The sequence below is a fragment of the Psammomys obesus genome, unplaced genomic scaffold, assembly GCF_907164565.1.
Source record: "Psammomys obesus unplaced genomic scaffold, mPsaObe1.curated_primary_1811, whole genome shotgun sequence".
Classification (NCBI taxonomy): Eukaryota; Metazoa; Chordata; class Mammalia; order Rodentia; family Muridae; genus Psammomys; species Psammomys obesus.
The window spans coordinates 30,421-56,342 of NW_026596168.1; the positions used below are offsets into that span (position 1 = coordinate 30,421).

A 25,922-nucleotide genomic window follows, 5' to 3' on the forward strand; every position below is an offset into this window, starting at 1 on the left:
TTATATTACTGATTTTTTAAGATTCTTTTTAATATTATCATTTATTACAATTTATTCAAATTGTATTGCAGCTGTGGCCCCTCCCTCATCTCCTCCCAATCCCACCCTCCTTCTCTTTTCTCACTCATGCCAGAGGCATGGGTATTTCCTTAAGTTTAAGGCCTTCCTGGTCTACAGAAGCTCTCAGGTCAGCGAAATTCTAGGTCAGCCAGAGGTGTTATTTAGAGCAACTCTGTCTTGGAAATAAAGACTGGAAGAAGAAAAAAATAAACACATATTATCATATATATACTAAAGATCAAAGTGCACACACATGTAAGTGCACACACACACTTACAGCCTTGCCACCAAGGACGTGGCAGACGACCCTCCTTGTGACACTGGCCAGGGCTGTGAGCTGCAGCTGCCAGCCAGCAAGGGGATTACAAAAGAAAGCCAATCATAAGACATGGAATGCCGGCGTACTGAGCTGTCAAAGCTGGTCCGTTAGGTGTGAAGATGGTGGGTTAGTAATTGTCAAGTTACTGAAATTCAGGAATCGCAGTTGTTAATTGATGGAGGAAGTCCTAGACCCTTGTAGGCAGTGGTATTCCCGAGGCAGGGGATTCTGAGCAGTATAAGAGATAAGCTCAAATAGCAAAAGGCCTACACACACATGGAAACTGAACAACTTGCTTCTAAATGACAGCTGGGTCAGAGAAGAAATAAAGAAAGAAATTAAAGACTTCCTAGAATTCAATGAAAATGAAGGCACAAAATACCCAAACTTATGGGACACAATGAAAGCAGTGCTAAGAGGAAGGTTCATAGCACTAAGTGCCTTCAAAAAGAAATTCGAAACATCTCATACAAGCAACTTAATGGCTCACTTAAAAGCCCTAGAAAAAAAGAAGCAGACACACCAAAGAGGAGTAGACGGCTGGAAATAATCAAACTCAGGGCTGAAATCAATAAATTAGAAATGAATAAAACAATTCAAAGAATCAATGAAACCAAGAGCTGGTTCTTTGAGAAAATCAACAAGATAGACAAACCCTTAGCCAAACTAACTAGAAGGCAGAGAGAAACTATCCAAATCAACAAAATCCGAAACAAAAAGGGAGACATAACCACAGACACTGAAGAAATCCAAACAATAATTAGGTCTTACTTCCAAAGTCTATATGCCACAAAAATTGAAAATCTAAATGAAATGGACAATCTTCTTGACCTATTCTACATGCCAAAGCTGAATCAAGACCAGGTAAACCAATTAAATAGTCCTATATCCCCTAAGGAAATAGAAGCTGTCATCAAAACTCTACCATGCAAAAAAAAGCCCAGGGCCAGATGGATTCAGCACAGAATTCTGCCAGACCTTCAAAGAAGAGCTAACACCAATACTCTTCAAACTATTCCACAAAATAGAAACAGAAGGAACACTACCAAACTCATTCTATGAAGACACAGTCACCTTGGTACCTAAACCTCACAAAGACCCAAGAAAGAAAGAGAATTTCAGGCCAATCTCCCTCATGAACATTGATGCAAAAATACTCAACAAAATGCTTTCAAACCAAATCCAAGAACACATCAAAGATATCATCCACTACGACCAAGTAGGCTTCATCCCAGGCATGCAGGGGTGGTTGAATATACGGAAATCCATCAATGTGATCCACCACATAAACAAACTGAAGGAGAAAAACCACATGATCATCTCCTTAGATGCTGAAAAGGCATTTGACAAAATCCAACATCCATTCATGTTTAAAGTATTGGAGAGATCAGGGATACAAGGCACATACCTGAACATAGTAAAGGTGATATACAGCGAGCCTATAGCCAATATCAAACTCAATGGAGAGAAACTTAAATCATTCCCACTGAAATCCCACTGAAACAAGGCAAGGCTGTCCACTCTCTCCATATCTTTTCAACATGTTTTTGAAGTCCTAGCTAGAGCAATACGACAATTGAAGAAGATAAAGGGGATACAAATTGGAAAGGAAGAAGTCAAAGTATCACTATTTGCAGATGATATGATAGTATACCTGAGTGACCCCAAAAACTCTACCAGGGAACTCCTACAGCTGATGAACATCTTCAGCAAAGTGGCTGGATACAAAATTAACTCAAAAAAAAAATCAGTAGCCTTCCTGTATACAAAGGATAAAAGGACTGAGAAAGAAATTAGGGAAACAACACCCTTCACAATAACCACAAAGGACATAAAGTACCTTGGTGTGAACCTAACCAAGCAAGTTTAAGACTTGTATGAAAAAAATTTCCAGTCTCTGAAGAAAGAATTAGAAGAAGATATCAGAAGATGGAAAGCTCTCCCATGCTCATGGCTTGGCATAGTAAAAATGGCCATCTTACCAAAAGCAATCTACAGATTCAATGCAATTCCCATCAAATTACCAACACAATTCTTTACAGACCTTGAAAGAAAAATTCTCACCTTCATATGGAACAACAAGAAACCCAGAACTGCTAAAACAATTCTCTACAGTAAAAGATCTTCAGGAGGTATCTCCATCCCTGATCTCAAGCTGTATTATAGAGCAACAATACTAAAAACTGCATGGTCCTGGCATAGAAACAGACTGGTGGTTCAACGGAATCAAATAGAAGACCCTGACATAAATCAACACACTTATGGACACCTGATTTTTGACAAAGATGCCAAATCCATTCAATGGAAAAAAGACAGCATCTTCAACAAATGGTGCTGGTCTAACTGGAAGTCTACGTATAGAAAGATGCAAATAGATCCATACTTATCACCGTGCACAAAACTAAAGTCAAAATGGATCAAAGACCTCAATAAAACTAGACACACTGAACCGCTTAGAAGAAAAAGTGGGGAATACCCTTGAACTCATTGGCACAGGAGAGAACTTCCTGAACAGAACACCAACAACACATGCTCTAAGAGCAACAGTCAATAAATGGGACCTCATGAAACTGAAAAGCTTCTGTAAAGCAAAGGACACTGTCCTCAGAACAAAACAACAGTCTACAGATTGGGAAAAGATCTTCACCAACCCTATATCTGACATAGGGCTAATATCCAGTATATATAAACAACTAAAGAAGTTAAACAGCAAAAATATCAAGTAATCCAATTTAAAAAATGGGGTACAGAGCTAAACAGAGAATTCTCTGCAGAGGAATATTTAATGGCAGAGAAACACTTAAAGAAATGCTCAACCTCATTAGCCATCAGGGAAATGCAGATCAAAACGACCCTAAGATTTCACCTTACACCCATCAGAATGGCTAAGATAAAAAACTCAAGAGACAACACATGCTGGAGAGGTTGTGGAGAAAGGGGAACCCTCCTCCACTGCTGGTGGGAATGGTAAACTTGTACAACCACTCTGGAAATCAATCTGGCGCTTTCTCAGACAACTAGGTATAGCACTTCCTCAAGATCCAGCTATACCACTCCTAGGCAGATATCCAAAAGATTCTCAAGTACACAATAAGGACATTTGATCAGCCATGTTTGTAGCAGCCTTATTTGTAATAGCCAGAAGCTGGAAACAGCCCAGATGCCTCTCAGTGGAGGAATGGATGCACAAATTGTGGTATATATACACAATGGAATATTACTCAGCAATAAAAAAAAAAAAAAAAAAGGAAATCATGAAATTTGCAGGTAAATGGTGGGATCTGGAAAAGATCATCTCGAGTGAGCTATCCCAGAAGCAGAGGGGTGCACATGGTATATACTCACTCATATAGACATATAATATCAGATAAACCTACTAAAATCTGTACACCTTAAGAAATTAATCAAGAGGGAGGACTCTTGCTAAAATGCTCAATCTCTATCCAGAAAGGCAAAGAGGCTGGACATTAGAAGAAGGAGAAAAGAGGGCACAAGTCAGGAGCCTGACACAGAGGACCTCTGAAAAGCTCTGCCCCGCAGACTATCAATGTAGATCCTGAGACTTATGGGCAACCTTTGAGCAGAGTGCAGGGAATCTTAGGAAAGAATTGGGAAACAGTAAGATCTGGAGAGGACAGGAACTCCATAAGGAGAGCAACAAAACCAAAAAATCTGAGCACAGGGGTCTGTCCTGAGACTGATATTCCAACCAAGGACTATGCATGGAGATAACTTAAGACCCCTCCACAGATGTAGCCCAAGTGGGTTCCATTGTGATAGGAACAGGGACTGTCTCTGACATGAACTGATTGGCCTGCTCTTTAATTACCTCCCCCTGAGGGGGAAGCAGCATTACCAGGCCACAGAAGAGGACAAGGCAGCCACTCCTGATGAGACCTAATTGACTAGGATCAGAAGGAAGGAAAAGAAGTCCTCCCGTATCAGTGGACTTAGGGAGAGGCATGCATGCAGAGGGTAGAGAAAGGGAGGGATTGGGATGGGAGGAGGGAGGGAAGCACGGGGAGGGATACAAAGTGAGTAAAGTGTAATTAATAAAGAAAAATAAAATAAAAATAAAAAAGAGATAAGCTTTCTGGGGCTGCAGAGACAGCTTAGTGGTTAAGAGCATGGCTGCGTTTCCAGAGGTCCTGAGTTCAATTCCCAGCACCTGCACGGTGGCCTACAACCATCTTCAGTGGCATCTGAGGCTCTCTTTGCTTCTAGGATGCGATAGAGCACTCAAAGAAATGATTTTTTTTGTTTGTTTTGGTTTTTTGAGACAGCGTTTCTCTGTGTGTAGCCCTGGTTGTCCTGGACTGGCTCTGTAGAGCAGGCTGGCCTGGAACTCACAGAGATCTCCCTGCCTCCGCTTCCCCAAGCGCTGGGATGACAGGCGTGTGACCCCATGCTGGACTTGTATTTGTTTTTTCGCAGTTGTTGAAAGATTTACTTTTTACTTATGTGCTTAAGGCAGGAGAGGGAACAGTGGTCATTGCTTCAAGAAGAGGGTGACAGATCCCCAAGGGCTGCAACTACAGGTGTTCCTCAGCAGCCTGTCATGAGTGCAGGGAGCTAACCTCAGGTACATGTCTTAAGCACTGGGCCATCTCCCCAGTCCTTGCCTTCTGTGTTTCTAGGCATGAGTGTTGCAGTTAGGGTACCGAGTGTCCCCTGATATTCATATGTATATATCTATATATTTATATGTATATATGCATGTGTATGCATATACGTATATGTGTATACATGTATGTATATGTGTATATCTGTATATATGTATGTATGTCTATATGTATGCATGTAGTGAAGTCCTGATCACCAGGGCAGCATGACTACAAGGTTTCAGCCCTCAGGAGGCAGAAGGCAGTGACGCTTGCTCCCCAGTGCCATGGCTCTGAAGGGGATCACAGTGCCCTGCTCTCTTCTGCTTTTCTATTTTTGCTCACTAGCCTTGAGGCAAGCACTTTGCTAGGTCATTTGCTTGCTGCCGGTGCCATACAGCACATCTTCCATAGACCTCAAGCAATGGGAACACCCAATGTCATACGATGTATATGCTAGTGTGCATGTATGTAGACGCATTTGTGTGTGTGTGTGTGTGTGTGTGTGTGTGTGTGTGTGTGTGTGTGAGGATTGGTGCACTGGTGCGAGAGTATGCATGTGGAGGTCAAAGGTATATGTATATATGTATGTGTGTTTATATGTATATGTGTATGTATGTATAATGTATGCATGTGTATATATGAACATAAATGTGTATATGTATAATATATATGTATATATGAATATATGTGTATATGCATGAATGTATATGCACATATGTGTATGTATGTATGCATATATATGTATGATATATACATATGTATACATATTTGTGTATATGTATATCTGTGTATGTATATATGTATGTAGCACATATGTATAAATATGAATATACATCTATATGTCTATATGTCTATATGTGTGTATGTGTACACATATATGTATGTATATATACATGTATATATGGCATATATGTATGTATTTATACATTTATGTATGTATATGTATGTATATGTGTATGTATGTATATGTGTATGCACATGTGTAAATGTGTTTATGTATATGTCTGTATTTGTATATTTGTATATCTATATGTACATATGTATGTACGTTTGTATGTATGTATGTATATATTTTTCCTTCTTAAGGAAAGGAGTAGGACGCCCACCCAGTTCCAAGAGCTGACTTGATGCTGCTTCTCAGGAGCCACTTCATTCACAGCCCCCAGCACGCACTGTGCATGCTGCGCCTGTGCACGCTGGCTCATTGAGCCTTGCTGCACAGGCACTCTGGTCACTTTTGGGATCTGTTCGTCAATCCCTCTAGGCCTCCATTATCTGTCTGTGCTTGCAGGAGCCTGTTTGCATCAACTGACCTGAGTCTGTGAATTGCCCTTTCAGGCTTCCCGACCTCCCTGACCCAGGTAAGGGGCCGCAGGGCTGGTTGTCCCCTCAGGTCACTTCTGTTCCTCATGTTTTCTGCGGGGCGTTGGAGATGGTGGTCCTGGGGCGCTGAGGGACTTGGATCTACATTCTTCACACTTGGCCTGCATGAGGGTGCTCCCACCCCACCTACATCCGCAGCCACACCTCCCATGCCCAGCACAGACACCCACAGCCTCTGTCACATGCACACCCAATCACACCCACCCCTAAACCCTCAGCACACACATGGAGATCAAGCGGCCCTGAGTACTTCCCAGCTGACCTCCATCCCTGGTGACAGAATGAACAGCTTAGTCCCTGACACCCCCACAGTGCCTTCAAACCCCACTGTGAGCATCTGCCACGACACCTAAAATGAGATTAGATGGGGTCCATCTTCCTTGAGTGTGTGCTCACGTGGGTTGGTTGCCTAGAGCATCCTGAGATCCCTCCCCCATCATGAGTAAAGCCATCTTTCTTGAGTCACCTTAAGATTCCTTTCCTCAAGTTTACATTCCCACCAGCAATGGAGAGTGTTCCCCTTTCTCCACAACCTCTCCAGCATTTATTGTCACTTGAGTTTTTGATCTTAGCCATTCTAGTGGGTGTAAGATGAAATCTCAGGGTCGTTTTGATTTGCATTTCCCTAATGACTAATGATGTTCTTTGTTTCCCTGCCGTTTGATATTCTTCTACTAAGAATTCACTGTTTAGCTCTGTACCTCATTTTTTTTAATTGAATTACTTGATTTGTTGCTGTTTAACATCTTTATTCTTTATACATACTGGATATTAACTCTCTGTCAGATATGGTGTTGGTGAAGATCCTTTCCTAATCTGTAGGCTGTTGTTTTGTTCTGAGGACAGTGCACTTTGCTTTACAGAAGCTTTTCAGTTTCATGAGGTCCCATTTATTGATTGTTGCTCTTAGAGTCTGTGCTGTGGTGTTCTGATCAGGAAGTTGTCTCCTGTGCTGATGAGTTCAAGGTTCTTCTCCACTTTTTCTTCTAATAGGTTTAGTGAGGTCTTTGATCCACTTGGACTTTAGTTTTGTGCAGGGTGATAAGTACGGACCTATTTGCATTTTTCTATATGTAGACATCCAGTTAGACCAGCACCATTTGTTGAAGATGCTATCTTTTTTCCATTGTATGGTTTGGTCATCTTTGTCAAAGATCAGGTGTCCGTAAGTGTGTGGGTTTATTTCAGGGTCTTCTATTTGATTCCATTGAACCACCAGTCTGTTTCTATGCCAGTACAATGCAGTTTTTATTACTGTTGCTCTATAGTACAGCTTGAGATCAGGGATGGAGATAATTCCAGAAGATCTTTTATTGTAGAGAATTGTTTTGGCAATTCTGGGTTTCTTGTTATTCCATATGAAGTTGAGAATTTTTTCTTTCAAGGTCTGTAAAGAATTTTGTTGTTATTTTGATGGGAATTGCATTGAATCTGTAGATTGCTTTTGGTAAGATGGCCATTTTTACTATGTTAATCCTGCCAAGCCATGAGCATGGGAGATCTTTCCATTTTGTGATAACTTCTTCAAATTCTTTCTTCAGAGACTGGAAATTTTTTTCATACAAGTCATTGACTTTCTTGGTTAGAGTCACAACAAGGTACTTTATGTCCTTTGTGGCTATTGTGAAGGGTGTTGTTTCCCTAATTTCTTTCTCAGCCCTTTTGTCTTTTGTATACAGGAGGGCGACTGATTTCTTGAGTTACTTTTGTAGCCAGCCACTTTGCTGAAGGTGTTAATCAGCTTGTAGGAGTTCTCTGGTAGAACTTTTGGGGTCACTCAGGTATACTATCATATCATCTGCAAATAGTGATACTTTCTAAACTTGTACAACCTCTTTGGAAATAAATCTGGAGCTTTCTCAGACAAGTAGGAATAGCACTTCCTCAAGATCCACCTATACCACTCCTAGGCATATACCCAAAAGATACTCAAGTACACAATAAGGACACTTGCTCATCCATGTTTGTAGCAGCTTTATTTGTAATAGCCAGAAGCTGGAAACAACCCAGATGCCCCTCAACTGAGGAATGGATACAGAAATTGTGGTACATCTACACAATGGAATATTACTCAGCAATAAAAAACAAGGAAATCATGTGCCGGAGCCCGCCAGCAGAGTCGAACGGTTCTTGAGTTGGGAGTGAGGATTAAAATTAATAAACTAACACACAACACACATGGGACTTTGCTAAGAGGCTCCAGACTTGACCAGCAAGCAGCAGCAACCTGACTTTTATTGCAGAGAGCTTTTAAGCCAGAGTAAAAACAGCTCAGAACAATGGGTTAAATTTACAAGGAGGTGAAGCAAGAGGTGTTATCTTCACAAGCTATCCCACCTGCTGTCACAAACAAAAGGAGATGGACTTGCAAATTCTTTCCTGACTTCAGTGAAGGCCTGGTAAAAGCAGTCTTTCCACTGAGATTTAAATATCAAAGCAGCTGCCAGATCAAGGGCTCCTGACAATCATGAAATTTCCAGGTAAATGGTGGGAACTGGAAAAGATCATCCTGAGTGAAGTGTCCCAGAAGCAGAAAGACACACAGGGTACATACTCACTCATAAGTAGATATTAGACATATAATATAGGATAAACCTACTAAAATCTGTGCACCTAAAGAAACTAATCAAGAAGAAGGACTCTGGCTAAATTGCTCAATCCACATACAGAAAGGCAAAGAGGCTGGTAATCAGGAGAAGAAGAAAACAGGGAGCAGGACAGGAGCCTGCCACAGAGGGCCTCTGAAAGGCTCTGCCCTGCAGACTATCAAAGCAGATGCTGAGACTTATGGCCAACCTTTGGGCAGAGTGAAGGGAATCTTATGAAAGAAGTGGGAAATAGTAAGACCTGGAGAGGACAGAAGCTTCACAAGGAGAGCAACAGAACCAAAAAAGGGGTCTTTTCTGAGACTGATACCCCAACCAAGTACCATTGATGGAGATAACCTAGAACCCTTGAACAGATGTAGCCCATTGCAGTTCAGTGTCCAAGTGGGTCCCATAGTAATGGGAACAGGGACTGTCTCTTGGATCATCTCCCCCTGAGGGGGGAACAGCATTATGAGGACACAGGGGAAGACAATGCAGCCACTCCTGATGAGACCTAATAGACTAGGATCAGAAGCAAGGAAAGGAAGACCTCTCTTATCAATGGACTTGGGGAGGAGCATGCGTGGAGAATGGGGAGGGAGGGAGGAATTGGGAGTGGAGGAGGGAGGGAGCTACAGGGGGGATATAAATTGAATAAAGTGTAATTAATAAAAATTTAAAAAGAAGATTCCTTTGCTCTAGCCTAGCCTCTTCTCCTTTCTCTGTGACTCTGTTCAAGCCATAGAGTCTTTGATGTAGGAACCCCTGAGTGCCCATCTGACTCCCTGTCAGTTTGAGAGGTGACCCGGGAAGGATGGCTTCTTTGATGGCTCAGTTTCTCGGGCTGCAGTAAGAACATTCTTGGTCTGCTTGGTTTTGTTAGATCCGTGTGAGTTCAAGTTGCTGACAGTAATTCTTGACCCAGAGCAGCTGCTCAAATAGTACAAGAATAAATAAGATTTTTTTCCTGGGCTGCAGCGGGGATACAAAATGAATGAATTGTGACAAACCCTTCTGTTGTGTGCCACCTTGTGACGTGGGCAGGGCAGCCTGCCAGCTGTAGGTTTTCCTGTCTCCACCTGCTCTCTCCCTGAAGGGTCAATGAGACCACAGTGGCATCTGCTTCTGTCCAGTGTTTCTGGGGATTGGGGGTAGCTTAGGTTGTCTAGCTTATACAGCAAGTGCTTTGACGGCTGAATACATCTGAAAGCCTGCATCAGTTGTGACTTTGTTTCACCATGTCCTTTCCCCTTTGTCTCCTGTAAACTGAAAGTGAGATCCAGACCTTGAATGAATTTGCAGTAAATGTGTTCGGCAGGTGTGCTTCATAGCTGGGTTAATCATCTTCCAAGGTGTATCTAAGATGGTCCTGTAGCTTCCTGTTAGACTGACTGACTGACCTACTTGTTAGGAAACGTGTGCCTGTGAAGATTACACGGCGGGTTCACAAATCACACCACATGATCGGTTCCACGTGGGAGGTTTATTAGGGGAAGGGAGAAGGGGGTTGCAGAGAGACAAGGCGGAAGAGAGAGAGAGAGAGAGAGAGAGAGAGAGAGAGAGAGAGGCTCCAGGACTTCTCTTATAGGGTGACCCAGGGCATGCACAGGTAGTTCCAGGTGGTCAGTAGGTGGTCTGGGTATCTTCACAAATGCCTGATAATCGGTTTGTCAGGTCTTTGGGGCTGGCTGTAGAGGTGCCTGCTTACTGATCCCAACACTACTGACTGATTTTCTTTTTGCCTTACCTCACGCCATAGCCCAGGCTAGCCTGAAACTCAGTATGTAGATCAGGCTGTCTTTGAACTCCTAGAGTTCTTGCCTCTGTCTCTTGAGTACTGAGACTAAGGGTTTGTGCCACAAATTTGGTCAGATTTGTTTTTATTTTAAAAATCCTTGTGTTGTGTCTCTCTGGGCTATGTCCTGTGAGTGCAGGTGAAGAGGACTTCAGATCCCCTGAACCTGGAGTTAGAGGTGATATGTGAGCCACTCATTGTGACTTTAACTCAGGTCCTCTGGAAGAGCAGTGTGCACTGCTAACTGCTGAGCCATCTCTTCAGACCCCTTCTTTCTTCTTTCTGCAGCGGGTAGTGAACCCAGGGACTGCCACATTCTGTTACAGCCCCAGTGCTCTTCACCTTGATTATCCATTTTGTTCTTACAAGTGTGGATGACAAATTAAGTCCTTGCTTTCAAGTTGCCATGTGCTGTCCATGTTCCCTCCCTTCAGTACTTTTGGTTCACACTGGTGCATCCCTGCCACCCCATCTGTAGTTCCAGATGTCTGCGTTGTGAGGGATGTTTCCCTCCTTGTAGTTAGTCCTGTGTGGAGTGGCAGTTTGAGACTCGGTGTCCCGCTCTGTCCCAGTCTCTAACTCATGAATGGAGAGTTCATGGCTGACCCCTGAGACTAGATTCCACACTGGTGGCTACTGTGCCAGTCCTGATTATGTGGTTAATTTTTGCACTGAGATTGAGTCTTCTCTAATGAGAGATGAGGGCTGCATTCATCCCCATATAGGTTGGGAACAATGAGTGCATGACATCTGAGGCGTTTCCTTTCCTGTTGCTCATCAAAGCCGGCTGACCTTTGAGGGCTGTCAGAACCATGTTTCTTCATCAGTTTTTGCTACCACACCTGCAACAGGGATTGCACCTGTAAGTGTGCATTACTGCTGCTTCTGTGTGGGAGTGGAGCTGTGATGAGTCTCCCTTAAGTATTCCATGACATGCTTTCTTTTGAGACAAGGCCTCTCACTGAACTTGAAGCACTTCCATTTGGCTAGGAGGGCCTGCCAGTGCCTCTAGAACTCCCGGGAAACCTCCTGTCTCACCCCATCACCCTACCCCAGTGCTGAGGTTATGAACATGTGCTGCTACATCAGCTTTTGCAGGATTGTGGGAATGAAACTCAGGTCCTGCTTATATGGCAAGCACAATACCAACTGAACCATCCCCCAGCCCGTTTGTGCTTCTGTGTGAGTATGTCTGAGTGAATATGCATGTGTGAGTGTGTGAGTGTGTGAGTATATCTGAGTGTGTATGTTTGAGTATATCTGTGTGTACACATACATGTATATGCATGCGTGCATGTGTGTGAGCAATATTTATTGACCCAAGGTCATTCCATTGCTAGACAAATATTCTATCATGGGCCTACCCTTTTGACTCCTTGTTCTTAATACTTTTGATACATCTCACATGTAGGCATTTTTAGGATTCATTTATTTCAGTCTTATAAGAAAATTTTTAAATTTTTTTAAAAATCACCATTTTAAAACATATCAACCAGTGGTTTTAGTATATCCATTGAGTTAATTTCTCTAATTTTAAATTTCAGATTTAGTTGGGCTTTCTTTGTTTTTTGTTTGTTTGTTTGTTGGGTTGTCCTGGAACTCACTCTGTAGAACAGCAAGGCCTTGAACTCAGAGGTCAGCCATCCTCCCCAAGGACTAGGGTTAAAGGCATGGGCCACGACCTCCTGGCTTAGATTGAGCTTTCTTAATATGAAAAATCTTAAATTAAAATGCCTGAATATCCAAAACTCTTTGAGTACTAACATGATGGACAAAAATTTTGCATTTTGGCTAATTATAGGGACTTGTGCATGAAATTTCAGCACTTGGAACACTGATGCAGGGGTTCAAGTCTTGCCTGGACCACTGAGCACAACTCTTTGAGAAAAAAGAAAGCAGAGAGCTGGAATCCATCTCAGAGGTAGATCCTTACAGTCTCCTTTCTGTGAACTCATACTCCAGCACTGCAGATATTAACAAGGGATGGCAAAAGGTTAATCACTCCTGCTGCCTTCTTTCTCCAGAGATCGCCCTTAGCCCCAATAATCATGAAGTGCACATCTCCAAGAAAAATGGGAGTCAGTGGGTGAAAGCTTCTGAGCTGAAGGAGCATAACGGACACATCACAGGTGATGCAGCTCAGTGTGCTGCTTCCAAATGCAGAAGAGCCTGGTCAAGTTAAATGCGCCTTCCCAGTTCAGGCCATAGAATTTACTGAGCTTTCTCTCCTCCTTTCTCTTCTTATTCTCTCTCTCTCTCTCTCTCTCTCTCTCTCTCTCTCTCTCTTTTTCTTTTTTCTTTCCTTCAGGTGTTGAGACAGGGTCTCTGTGTAGCCATGGCTATCATGGACTCACTCTGTGGACCAGGCTTGCCTCAGACTCACAGAGGTCTGCCTGTGTCTGCCTCCCTTGGCAGTCCTGGAATTAAAGACATCTGGCTGAATTTATAGAAAATGTGAGGAGAAAAATAGTAACCTTCATTCTTTCATGCCTCTTGTGGATGAGGCGTACACAGATCTCCAGTACTATGTGCTGAGGCCTGAGCTTGCTCTCCAGCTGGGATGAGCCAAGAAAGCCAGAGAGGACCCTGGGCTCTGTGAGCACCAAGGAAACTTGAGGCTGACTGTCTTTGCTGTGGGATGTGACTTCCATTGTGTAGTTTCTGGAGGCAGAGTGGCTTTTGAATGAGGCCAGTAAGGTGTCCCCAGGGGTAAAAGTGTATGTTGTCAAGCTTCATGGCCTAAGTTCAACCTTTGAAACCCACATGGAAGAAGAGAACTAACTTTCATCATTTGTCATCTGACCTCTGCATGTGCATCCTGATGTGTGTACAAGCCCACATACTCACGCTCTAAATAGATGAGATGAAATTTATTAAAATTGAGGCAGGAGTGATACAGCCAACACCCATGTCAAACTATCTTCCATGACAGTTTAACAGTCTCCTGTATCAGGAGATCACCTTGGTTTCTGTACCAGAACACTTAAAAGGGATACAGGAAAAGGATGGAGTGTCCTTGTCTGTTGTTTTTGCTGCTTCCCTAGAAGACATCATCTAGGTTCACTCAACATGTGTGCATGTGCTCATACATTCATGATGTGTCTTTGCTGCTTTCAAGTATGAAACTGTCCCAAATCCTGAGCCATTCATTGCCTGTAGGTTGCTATTCGGTTTGGCCATTGTTTCTGAGAGGACCAGGATTTCAGGATTATCCTCTGCTACATAAGGAAGCTTGAGGCCAGCCTGAGCTACATGCAACTGTCACATACTGATTAGATTACAGATATTCTTGCCCAGACGGAAAAACTAAAAACAACTTAGAATGTTTTTGACTTTCTGTATCTTCTGAAGTTGTTCAGCTCTGGGGCTGAAGAGATGGCTCGGTAAATAAAGTGCCTGCCACAGGAGCACGAGCATGTGAGTTTGAATCACCAAAAACCAGGCATACCAGGATATATATGAGCCCAGGACATGGGTAGTGGGGTCGACAGGCAGATAGATCCCAGCCAGCTAGCCAGTCCGACTGAAACAGTAAACTTCAGGTGCAGGGAGAGATGCTGTTTCAGAGCAATAGATGAAGATGATCATGGTCGGTGTCTGGCCCCTGTGCACTTGTGTGATCACAGAGGAGTTGTCCAATATCCTAGGACATCAAGGATGCTTCATGTGCCTACCAGGAGATTTGTATGCAGAGCTGAGCTCCAGAGTTTCATGTGGCATGAAAACCAGCATTGTGGCTGTTGCTTTCTATGACTTTGTTTCTGTCAAACTTGGCCTTTTGAGGTTCTGTTACCAATGGCCTCTTGCCTGCAAATATGGACCCTCATCTTCATTTAGATTTTAACATTAGGAAATATTTTAAATAAGAAAAGAATAAGAGGAAAGGACCCTACTTCCCCCAAAGAGCTAAAATTATAAAACACTCAGCACTTTTTTTCTCCCTACATTTCTCAGGACCCATTTTGAACTTGGACCCATTTTGAACTTGGACCCATTTTGAACTTGGACCCATTTTCTGATGCTGTCTGCTAAATCTGAATAACCCAGAAGAGTCTAAAGATATCTGTTACAGACTTAGCAGCATGGACAGTGTTCTCTCAGACTTAATGTGGGTGGGAGTGTTGGGATCAGTAAGCAGGCACTTCTACAGGCAGCCCCAAGGGACCTGACAGACCAGTTATCAGGCATTTGTGAAGACACCCAGACCACCTGCTGACCACCTGGAACTATATGCGCATGCCTGGGTCACCCTATAAGAGAACTGGAGGCCCCCTCTCTCTCTTACTCTCTTACTCTTACTCTCTTACTCTCTCTCTCTCTCTCTCTCTCTCTCTCTCTCTCTCCAACCCCCCTTCCCCTAATAAACCTCCCACGTGGAACCGATCTCGTGGTGTGATTTGTGAATCCGAGTGTAACTTCCACAGGTGCACAGGCGCACGTTTCCTAACACTGGTGCATTTTGACCAGGATAGGTCACTTCCAGTGAGTTCACTGAGCACACCGGGGCTTCTGGAGACCTATTTTTCTCCAAATCCGCCTGAGATCTCCACTTTCTTGCTACCAGTTTGCTGCAGAGGCATCCAACACCGGCTACATTGGTAAGTTTCCCTTTTGGTCAGCACATCCCTATTGCTAGACCCCGTATCTATTAGGGCCTCAGTTTCCCCTGGGAGAGCTTTCTACACGCGGTTTCTCTACCTGCTCTTGCAGAAAGCCCTAGCTAGGCAAAACCGTGTTCTCCCAGCCGTGCCACGGGGCGCCGTGCCACGGAGCATCGTACCCCGGTCCCTGGCCAAAATCTGACGAGATATTGGACCAGACCAGACCGCTCTCTCCAGAGACCCGCCTTTTTCTGGGACACCATTAAAGGCCACGTCTCTCTCGCCTCCCAATGGGAAACGCCCATACGACGCTGTCTATTCCCTCGAATTCTCCACTAGGATGTCTTCTACAAAATTTTAAGATTTTGGTTTACAACCCCAGTTAAAAGCTTCCAAACTCATACACCTCTGTAATAAAACCTGCCCTACATACTCTTAGGTAAGGATCTAAATTGGCCGATTAACGGCATGTTAAATCCCAGTATTTTATGGGATCTTCTTAACCATTATCAGCAAACTGGTAAAGAGAAGGAGGTTCCTTATACTAAAGCTTTCTTCTTCGCTCCAAAACTCTCTGTTCCTCCTGTTCTCCTACTAAACTCCTTCTAACCATAAAACTAAATCTAAGGAGTTCTACCTTTGACCCAGCGGATAAAGTTCCACCCCGCCGCCTCACTCCTCCTGCCTCCATGCCCGGCTTGGCCACAGGTGGTCGGGCCCAGGTCTTCACCAAGGTAAACAGCCTGAGTCGCGCCAGTCCCAGCAGCTGACAGCGCTCTGAGACGCGGAGACACACAGCGCCGGAATTGACTTTTCAGAACCTGGTGGGGAGTTTTGCAAAATTTAAAATTCCCGCAAAAATCCCTGGGCGCAGCCATCTTGGCTTTGGGAAGAAATGGGCGGGACCTTGGTTTCATCAGAGGCTTCCACGTGGCCGGCGCCATCTTTAATTCTGGCAAAGAGGCCCCGCCTCCCGTGTGCCTTTCTCCAGTGCGATCCCTCTGCCCCTTTCCCAAGAGGCTTCTATTTAAAAGCTCTCTTCCTGATTTCTATATGCCAGTGTTATATTTTCAAATGCTTTATATAATCTTTATAATTTTCTCATTGGGTTTACGTTTATAAGTCTTAACCATAATTAACTGTTTATCTTGTCTTTTAGGCCAACAATAAGCCTCATTTAAATTGGTATGGATTTTTATAGAAATTCAAGGTTTCATTTTACTATCCCGCTTCAAAATACATTGTATATAATAATAAAATTTCAAAGTTACAAATATCTGTTCAAATTTTGCTTTTTACTGTTCTGCTTAGGGGTTCGTTGTTACATACAAATTGTTTATCAATATTTTAAATTAAGATCTATTAATTCTAGAGGTATTTATCTGTGTTAAAACTGAGTCAATTTGCTACATCTCTACTATCAAAAGGTTAAAATATACTTGGTTAATTTTAAATCTGGTTTATATGGTTCTGCTAAATTGTTGGTCTTAAACTTATAGTTCAAGGGTTCGCTGCGATCTTTGTTTAGGTATCTCAATTATATTCAGTCCTAATTAGTGCTAAGTACAAAGCCTTTGCTGTTCAATTTTAATACAAGTGGTAGGAGCAACAAGATTTGCTAGCTTCTCTATAACTATACCTGATTAAAAGGTTTGCTTTGATTTTAGTTCAAAAAGAGCAGATTTAAAGTTATGCTAACAACTACAGTTGGTTAAGATGTTGAGCTATAGCTAGTGTCTTTGTTTAGTTTTTTTAAGGTTAAGCCTAGAATGGGTAACTAAAGTTGCCTTTATAAATCTACTTAAAATATGGTTCTAGATAGTATTCTGTTCTTTAAGACACAGTTTAGAACACATGATAAAGATAAACAAAGAGTTACTCTCAGATATGCTGGCCCTCAAGCTTGTCAGAGATCTGATGAATGTGGCATTTTAACATGTGTAAGCTTATTGTGACACAAAGTCCCAAAGTCCTGGCAGTAGCTCCCCAAGGTCTCCGAGAAGATTTGGGCACAACGACAGATGACTTCGACTCTGGATTGTGGTATGCTAACCACTGGGCAATACTGCCTCAACTGGCCCACTGCTAGGGCCCAGCCTAAACTGTGGACAAAAATGTGGACACCTGGAGAGTCAATGTTTCATGTTGCTAAGGGTGAGGTAAGGCCATTCTCTCGTTTCTTTCTCCACAAAAAAACAGTCTCATCTTCTGTGCCTAGCTGGACCATGACGTTATGAGACCCCAGGAGCCAGGGACACTGCCTAGGTGATGGACTAACTAGTCATCTCTGTCATTTTGATTGGCACATGGATTGGTATATTTATTTAGCTCATAACTTATCCTTCTCAGGCCTCTGATTACCTTGACAGCTATGCTAAGCTAATGGTAGCTTTGCAGCTAGAGAGTAGACAATTAGATCCACTGTTAGCTCACTGATCAGTGTAAGATATATCGCTAGATAAAATATATATATAGCTTATGTAGGGTCTAAGGATAAAAGGAGTTTAGGTTATAAAAATACAAGTTACACATATTTAAGAGTCTTAAAAAGTGCCTTAAGGTTGGTAAACGTAAGTTATACATATATGAGAGTCTAAAAATGTGTCTTAAAGTTGTTAATACAATTTATAAATACTTGAGGGTTCTAAAAAATGTTTTAAGGTTGGTAAACGCAAATTATAAAGGTTACAAGGTTAATATTTCTTCCTGTTGTTATGCTACTGTTGTATTGACTGTCCAGAGTTTTGACCTTTATCAGTAGGACTCTAATTTATTAATCTAACTCCAATACAAAAACATTCCACTATACCACTATGCCACTATTATAGTCCTAACCTCAAGATTGTAAGCCTCCATAATGTCTATGCTTATACTAAAGGTTAAAATCAAGTGAGTTTCCCTTCTACTTCATAAAAGGCTTTTGCTTTTTCAGAGTTCACCTTAAAAAGTACTTATGCCATTAACATATGTGTATGTCTACTCCTTTTTTCTCAATGCACAGTACAATTGTGATTCTAACATGTCTAAAGTTTTATCTCCTTCTTAAAACTTAAAAGTAATTCTTGTTAGCTGCAGAAAGTCCACCTAAATCTACCTCTCAGGACAACTAGACTCCAGAGAAGTACCGCACTTATTGCCTATCTCAAAAGGTGGGATTCCTCCCCTTTCCTTGGTTTTGGGACTTCCCTTCCTGGCTACCAAACTGCTATTTACTGCATGCAACCACTGGCTAGATTGGTGAGTTCACTCCATTTTCTCAGCATACACGCCTCTCTTGGTAGGGGAAGCTTGACCACAGAGCTCTGGCAACTTTCTACTGTCTTTTGAGATGGAGGGACTCCCACCTCAGCCATAGCCTAATTGTCTAGGTTTGACCCTCTGCTGACTTTCATTTTTGGCCACATTCTCCCTTGGGTGGTACACCCCCTCTACAGGTTCCTTCCCTTTCTTGTTCACGCACGCTCGCTCGCTCATGGGAAGGTCCCCCCTCGCATACGGTTTCTTTACCTCTCTGCCCCCGATGGGAGACACCCAGATGGCCGTTCCTCCAGACAGGCTAGAGAATTTCAGGTTTCTACACATAGTGCCAGCTGGCACTAGGGCCTCTAAGTTTACACGGTTCTGTAACCAAACCTCACCTCAATGACAGATCAAAAACAAAGCCTTCTTTAAATATTGCCAGTGATTGGGTAAATAAAGGTCCCTCCAGGTAGACAGAAGTTCCCATGTACAAGCCTCATCGATCCAATCCTTTCAATGTATACCTACAGGATTTTCTCTATACTCAACTTTATCTTTTGCCTATATATGTGTTTCAGTGTCCTGCCAGACACAGATGTTTCCTACAGCCACAACAGCGCCAAAGCAGCTACAGGTGTTCAACTCCAACCTCACGGACTTCCAACAAGCTGCAGGTGTTCATCTCTGACCTCACAGACTTCCAACAAGCTGGACCTGCACCTTCCCTCCCAGCCATGGGTGTTCTCACAGACCTGGGAAAGCATCAATGTAGCCTATTCTTCCTGGACTTGGCCAACATTTCAGCCTTTTGACCTCCCTACAGTGCCCCTAGTGTCAGCAGGAAGTAGCCAGGAGAGAATCTACTCCCGTTATTCGCTTGTTGTTAACAAAAGGCTGAAGTGGTGTGCTTCAGGACCAGGACAAGTGGCTCCAGGTTCTCCCAGTGTTCCCCAGTCCCTACCCACTGCCTTGCATGGCTGGCAACTCTCTGTAGATAACCCTCTACCCTAAATTTTCCAGGGCAGAGACTTCTCTTATTCTTAACCTTACAACCTAACCATTTTGTTGCTATAATTCCTCTCTCTTTCAACCTCTTGCATGACAACCAAGAGCTGCTTCCAATGAGCCTAAATTTATATACTTTAACTTACATTATAAAAGGCAGCCCAAGCTCCCTATTTTTAATTATAGAAAAAGGGAGGAATGTTGGGATCATTAAGCAGGCACTTCTACAGGCAGCCCCAAGGGACCTGACAGACCAGTTATCAGGCATTTGTGAAGACACCCAGACCACCTGCTGACCACCTGGAACTACCTGCGCATGCCCTGGGTCACCCTATAAGAGAACTGGAGGCCCCCCTCTCTCTTACTCTCTTACTCTTACTCTCTTACTCTCTTTCTCTCTCTCTCTCTCTTCAACCACCCTTCCCCTAATAAACCTCCCACGTGGAACCGATCTCGTGGTGTGATTTGTGAAACCTCGTGTAACCTCCACAGGTGCACAGGCTCACGTTTCCTAACAGGGAGAGTCTGACAAATTCTCAAAAAGCCTGTCAGCATTTCATAGAACAGAGGATGGAATATGGCAGGGCTCTGGATTGCTCTCCAAGTTTATTCCTCAGTGTTAGAGTGTTAGTTACTTGATTGTCACTACCTTTTTTTTTTCATAAGGTTTCATGCCCTGGATGGCCTGGAACTGTGTATGTAGACCAGGTTGGACTTGAACTCAAAAATCTGCTTGTCTGTATTGGGATTACAGTTGTGCCACCACACCATAGCTGCTACTTTTATTTATTTATTTATTTATTTATCTATTTATTTATTTATTTATTTATTTATTTATCTATCTATCTATCTATTTAAATTTTTGAGACACGTTTTCTCTGTGTAGCCCTGGCTTGCCAGGATGTAGCCCAGGCTGGCCTCAACCTCACAGAGATCCACCTGCCTCAGCCTCCCAAGTACTAGGATTAAAGGTGTGAATCACTGCCTGGTACTCAGCTACTTAAAAGTATTTTTCTAAAGCTTGGCATGGTAACACATACCTTTAATTCCAACACTCAGGAGGCAGAGGCAGAGTTCCAGGACCGCCAGAGCTTCACAGAGAGACCCTGACTCACAAGACTAATAATAATCATAATAGTAACCATCATAATATTTTTTTAAAGTGGACTGAGAGGACCACTCAGTGCATGCAAGTCCTTGTCTGTGTAAGTGTGGGAGTTGGAGTTGAGACCCCTGGAACCCACATAATTGTTGGGCAGGCTGCTGCCCAGATCCTAGCTCTGTGAAGGAGCAGTCAGGGAACCCCAGCCCAAGCTAGGTAGCTATACCAGCAGGACCTGACGAGCTTTGAGTTCAGTGAGATTCTGCCTCAACAAATAAAGCTGGAGAATGATTAAGAAAGACACTTGATGACAATTTTGGACAAAAAAAAAGCAAAATCAAAACCATTTTATTATAGAAATCTTACAAGATTAAAAAAAGTGTATATAAAGCTGGGCACAGTGATGCACACCATTAGGTCCAGCACTCAGGAGGCAGAGGTGAGTAGATCTCTGTTGAGTTCAAGGCCGGGCTGGTCTGCAAAATGAGTTCTAGGATAGCCAGTACTAGTACAAGAGAAACTCTGTCTTGAAAAGCCAAAAGTGTGTGTGTGTGTGTGTGTGTGTGTGTGTGTGTGTGTGTGTGTTAGGCATGGTGGCATCTATAATCCCAGCACTAGCAAGTAGGAGCAGAAGGATCGGGAATAAATAAACCTCCCAGTTCTGTTCTGCCTGGCTTTGTCAGGATCCTGAGTCCTCCCAGACACGGGGGAGAGAGAGGTGGCCTTGGTTTTGTGTGGGGTGGTAACCATGGATAGGAGAAGGGTGGGAAGAAGCCACTATCCTCACAGACACCACATGGCCAGCCCTCACCTGCCAGAAGCCAGGCACAGCAAGTGACTCCTGTCCCCTCTGCAGGCATTGACTGGGCTACTAAGAGCGACCACATCTTCACCTGTGGGTCAGACTGCAAAGCATATGATTCCCTGCACTTTGCAGAAGATTTAGTTATGAGTATTAGTATCTGCTTTGATACACTGCTAGGCACAGTCTTTCAGAGGCCCTTTGTGGTAGGCTCCTGTCCCTTTTCCTGTTTTTTCTTTTAATTTCCTTTTAAATCTCCTTTTTTAAAATTTAATTTCCTATATTTTTAGAGTTTAAATTTTTATTGTAGCTTAGAAAAACACAGTGTAATGTCTTTCATGCTTTCTTTTTAATTAATTTATTTTTTATTAATTACAGTTTATTCATTTCATAACCCAGCTGAGAGCATAATTGCTAAAGGTTAATACTGCAGGATCTTACCTAATATTATCTACTTAAAATGCTCATTCTAATTCCAATTATTCATGAGAGGATATTAAAATAATGATTTTACAGAAACATTACCATTTGAATTCTAACAGCCATTACACTAAATGTGAAGGTTTGTGCTCTGTCTTTTTCAAGTATGTTTTTCTTAAATCTGTGCAGGTATAAGTTTAAGAACTACCACTTCATTCTGGCCCTGGTATTTGCCATTAAGGAAATCAGCAGAAGCCCTAATCTTCTACCTAACACAAACTTGGGCTTTGATCTCTGTAATATTGCACCTTATGAAATGGGTATCCTTCTTGCTCCCTTTGTTTGGCTCACAACGTGGAGGATACCTCTAGCTAATTACAACTGTGGACTGAAGAGAATGTCACAGGAACATCATGGAAAATATCATCCCAACTTGGGAAACTGCTACAACTTTACAAAATACCTCAGGTGAGATACTGGAACTAGGAGTCTAATATCCTTTTTTCACATTACAGGATGTCTGAAAATGTAAAATAGGGGTACTTGGATAAATCATCCTATCAAAGGAAAGTATGAAGGTACTTGACAATAGATCCGCATTTCCATTACTTCAAATAGAAAGGAAGGAGATGTGGATGAGACCAGCTACACTACTGAAACTGGAGATCTGTCAGTTTTTTGTTTTTTTTTAAGAAAAGTCCCTATTGGGTTTGCCTTTTAAGATACGAAAAACACTGTCTTCATCCTGACTGTTTACACCTGTTGATTCAGTTTGATGCCAGTGTTGTTCTTCATGTTTTCAATTTTCTTTTTCTACAGCTCACGTATGGGCCTGTTGATTCTACCTTAAATGACTGAGGTCAGTTTAATTCTATCAGATGGCTCCCAAGGACACATTTCTGTCACTTGCCATTGTTTCTTTGATATTTCTTTTCAGCTGGTCCTGGGTTTGTCTGATCCTCCCATATGACCACAGAGGGACTCAGATTCTGTCAGACTTAAGAGAGAGTAATAGCATCTGCATAGCCTTTTTAAAAACAATCCCTAGGTCCTGGAATTTGTTTTCCCACACATTATGGAAAGATCTGGTGAAGATTCAGGAATCGTCAGGAAATGTGATAGTTATTTATGAGGATGCTGTTTCTTTGCATGTTTTAATTCGTTATATTGAGCAACTGTTACAGACATGGAAAGTGTGGATCTTGAACTCTCAATGGGATGTTGATCACAATTCTGATTATTTCATGGTAGAGTCACTTCAAGGCAGTCTCATTTTTTCACACCACCATGAAGAGATGGTTGACTTTACAAATTTTGTTTGATCAGTTAATCCCTACAAATACCCAGAAGACCCTTATCTTCCTAAGTTTTGGTTTCTGTTCTTCAAGTGCTCATTGTCTGAGTCTGATTGTCAACTTTTGGAAAACTGCCAATCCAATGCTTCTTTGGAATTACTTCCCAGACACCTTTTTGAGCCAGACATAAGTGAAGAAAGATTCTATATATACACTGCAGTGTATGCTGTGGCCTACAGTCTCCAAGACATGACTCTAGCAAATACAGACACAACTGCATGCTAATGGAGAAGAGAAGCAATTCTTCCCCTGGCAGGTAATGTCCCTTCCTGTGTGTTATATAACATCAGCAATGTGACGTTTTTAATATGCTGTAAGGCTTTAAACTGGGTATCATAGGTTTTAGAACATATCTTCAATATGTAAGGATGTATTTATTCCTTCGAGCAGGAGTGGGAACCGTAAATCCTTGAGGAATAAAATGTTTCTGAGCACAACCACGGGGTTATGAAATTAAATATCACTTTAATGTGTACTTTCTACCCCAGAGCCCTCAATTTAAAGATGGTAGCTTTGAATATATTCTAAAAGTTCATAGGTGTGGCTAGCTTTCCATGGCAGTTTGAATCAGCTGAATCCAAATAACTTGGTGTCTTGGTGACTTAGCTGTACTTAGTACAAGGATTTATCTTGAAGAGAATGTGGTTTTCAAATTTTAATATATTTCATTCCAAGCACTTTTTATTTAGTCAGCCACATTGATTCCTCCTTTAAGATGCTTTTTATTATAATGAGTTAAGAACAGAGACTCTTTGTACTACTTTTTAAAGAAAATATTTTCAGTATCTTAGATGTTCTTCAAGCTATGTTTCTACATCTCTTTCAGTTCCTTTCTTTCCTGAAGAACAGCCCACTAAAAAAAGAAAAATCATGTGAGAGGTCACATAATAATGGATGAGAGAAAACACTTCTATTCTCAATTTTTGGAATTTTTCAAAGGTTCTTGAATTAAAGGTGAAAGTAGGAACCTTTTCTTCAGGTGCTTCCCTTGCTCAACAGTTGTCTTCATCTGAGCAGATGATTCAATGGCTTACAAAGTTCACAAATGTGAGTGACTTATCTCACTTTGACCTTTAATAAAAACAAATATAATTTTTAGGATATAATTATTCTTTGACACTTACTCAGTATCAATCAATATTCATGAATCAATAAGGAACTTAACATTAAAACAGACAACACAGACTGTTTTCTCATTTCCTGACTCAGATCAATGGAACATTTATTTTTAAATATTATTATTACCCACATATTTCTTATGAATTGCATATCTGTTATGTTTCTATCGTTGCCTCAAAACACTGATAGAAGGTTTATTTTGTCACCCAGCCTAAGAAATTTCAGTGAGAGTTAAATTGGCATTTTGTTGTCAGCCTCTAAAAAAATTAGAATATGAAAGGTATGTGAGTGTGCATGTATGTGCTTGTGCGTGTGTGCATGCATGTGTGTTTGCTTTGCTACTTTGGATAAATAGTCAACAAAAGCAACTGAAGGGAGAGCAAGTTTGTTTATGCTCACTCTGTGAGCATGCAATCCACTATAGAGTGAAAATAATGTTTTAGGAGTCAGAGGTTATGATGACACCAAACTCACAGACAAGAATCAGAGATCAAAAAATGTGGTTGCTCACCTCCCATCTCCTTTTCACTATGTCTGTAACAGTAGCCAATGGAATACTGACCCCATTTTGTAGTGGCTTTATCCAGCTCAGGTAAATGTTTCTATCTACTCCTAACAGAAATACCCAAAGATTTCCATGATGAATCCAATCCCTATAGAGTTGTCAATCAATATTCACAACCACATTGGATATCAAAGCTCCCCATAGTAGCCAGTAAGAATTGAGACAGGTTGAATCTGAAATCATACCATGATCTTCTTGAACACTAGTTTAATGACAACAGTGTCATATATTGGAACAATATTTAAATATGTGGGCTCTGTAGACCAAAATGTTCTAAAATTAGCAAAACCAAAACTCATAAAGAGTTTTCATTGTATGTGTAAGCATTTTCAGATTAATGTTTGATGACATTTAGAAATATGCCACTCACTCAAAATTTTCACTGAAATCCAAACATTTGCTAATAGCTTTCATTTCTCTTAGATTCCTCAGTTTGTGTGCAGTGAGAGCTGTATGCCTGGATTCAGGGAGTCTGCCCAGGAAGTCTGCTGCTTTGATTACACTCCTTGTACAGACAATGAGATTTCCAATGAGATAGGTAAATACAGGACTACAGAGAACTTTACAACTTGTCCGAAGAAGTCTTCAATACCTAAGCCAAAGGAAAAGTACTGGAGAGAAGAAATAAACTTTTGTTCCATGATCAGGAATTTAAAGTATTCCAAGAGGAAGCAAAAGAGTCAGATAAACATTCATCCTCATAGTCACAAGTCTCATAATAATACTAAGCTAATAGCTAAAATATATATGCAAGGGACCTGGTATACTCATGTCAGCCTTTTGTTTGATGTTTCAGTCTCTGTGAGCTCATATACACCTTGCTTAGTTGATTCAGATGGCTTTGAACCCCTCCATGCCCTCTGACTATTATAATCCTCCCACCTCCTCCTCTCAGTGGGAATCCCTGAGCTCTGGTGGAAGGGATTTGATGGAGACTTCTAATTTAGATTCTTCACATAAGGTG

The 25,922-nt window shown here is 41.9% G+C and overlaps 1 pseudogene; it reads left to right on the forward strand.

Annotated features, from left to right (window-relative positions):
* The first annotated feature begins 5,533 nt into the window (after positions 1-5,533).
* LOC129667854 (vomeronasal type-2 receptor 116-like) lies at positions 5,534-25,496 on the forward strand (annotated as a pseudogene).
* The last annotated feature ends 426 nt before the right edge of the window (positions 25,497-25,922 follow it).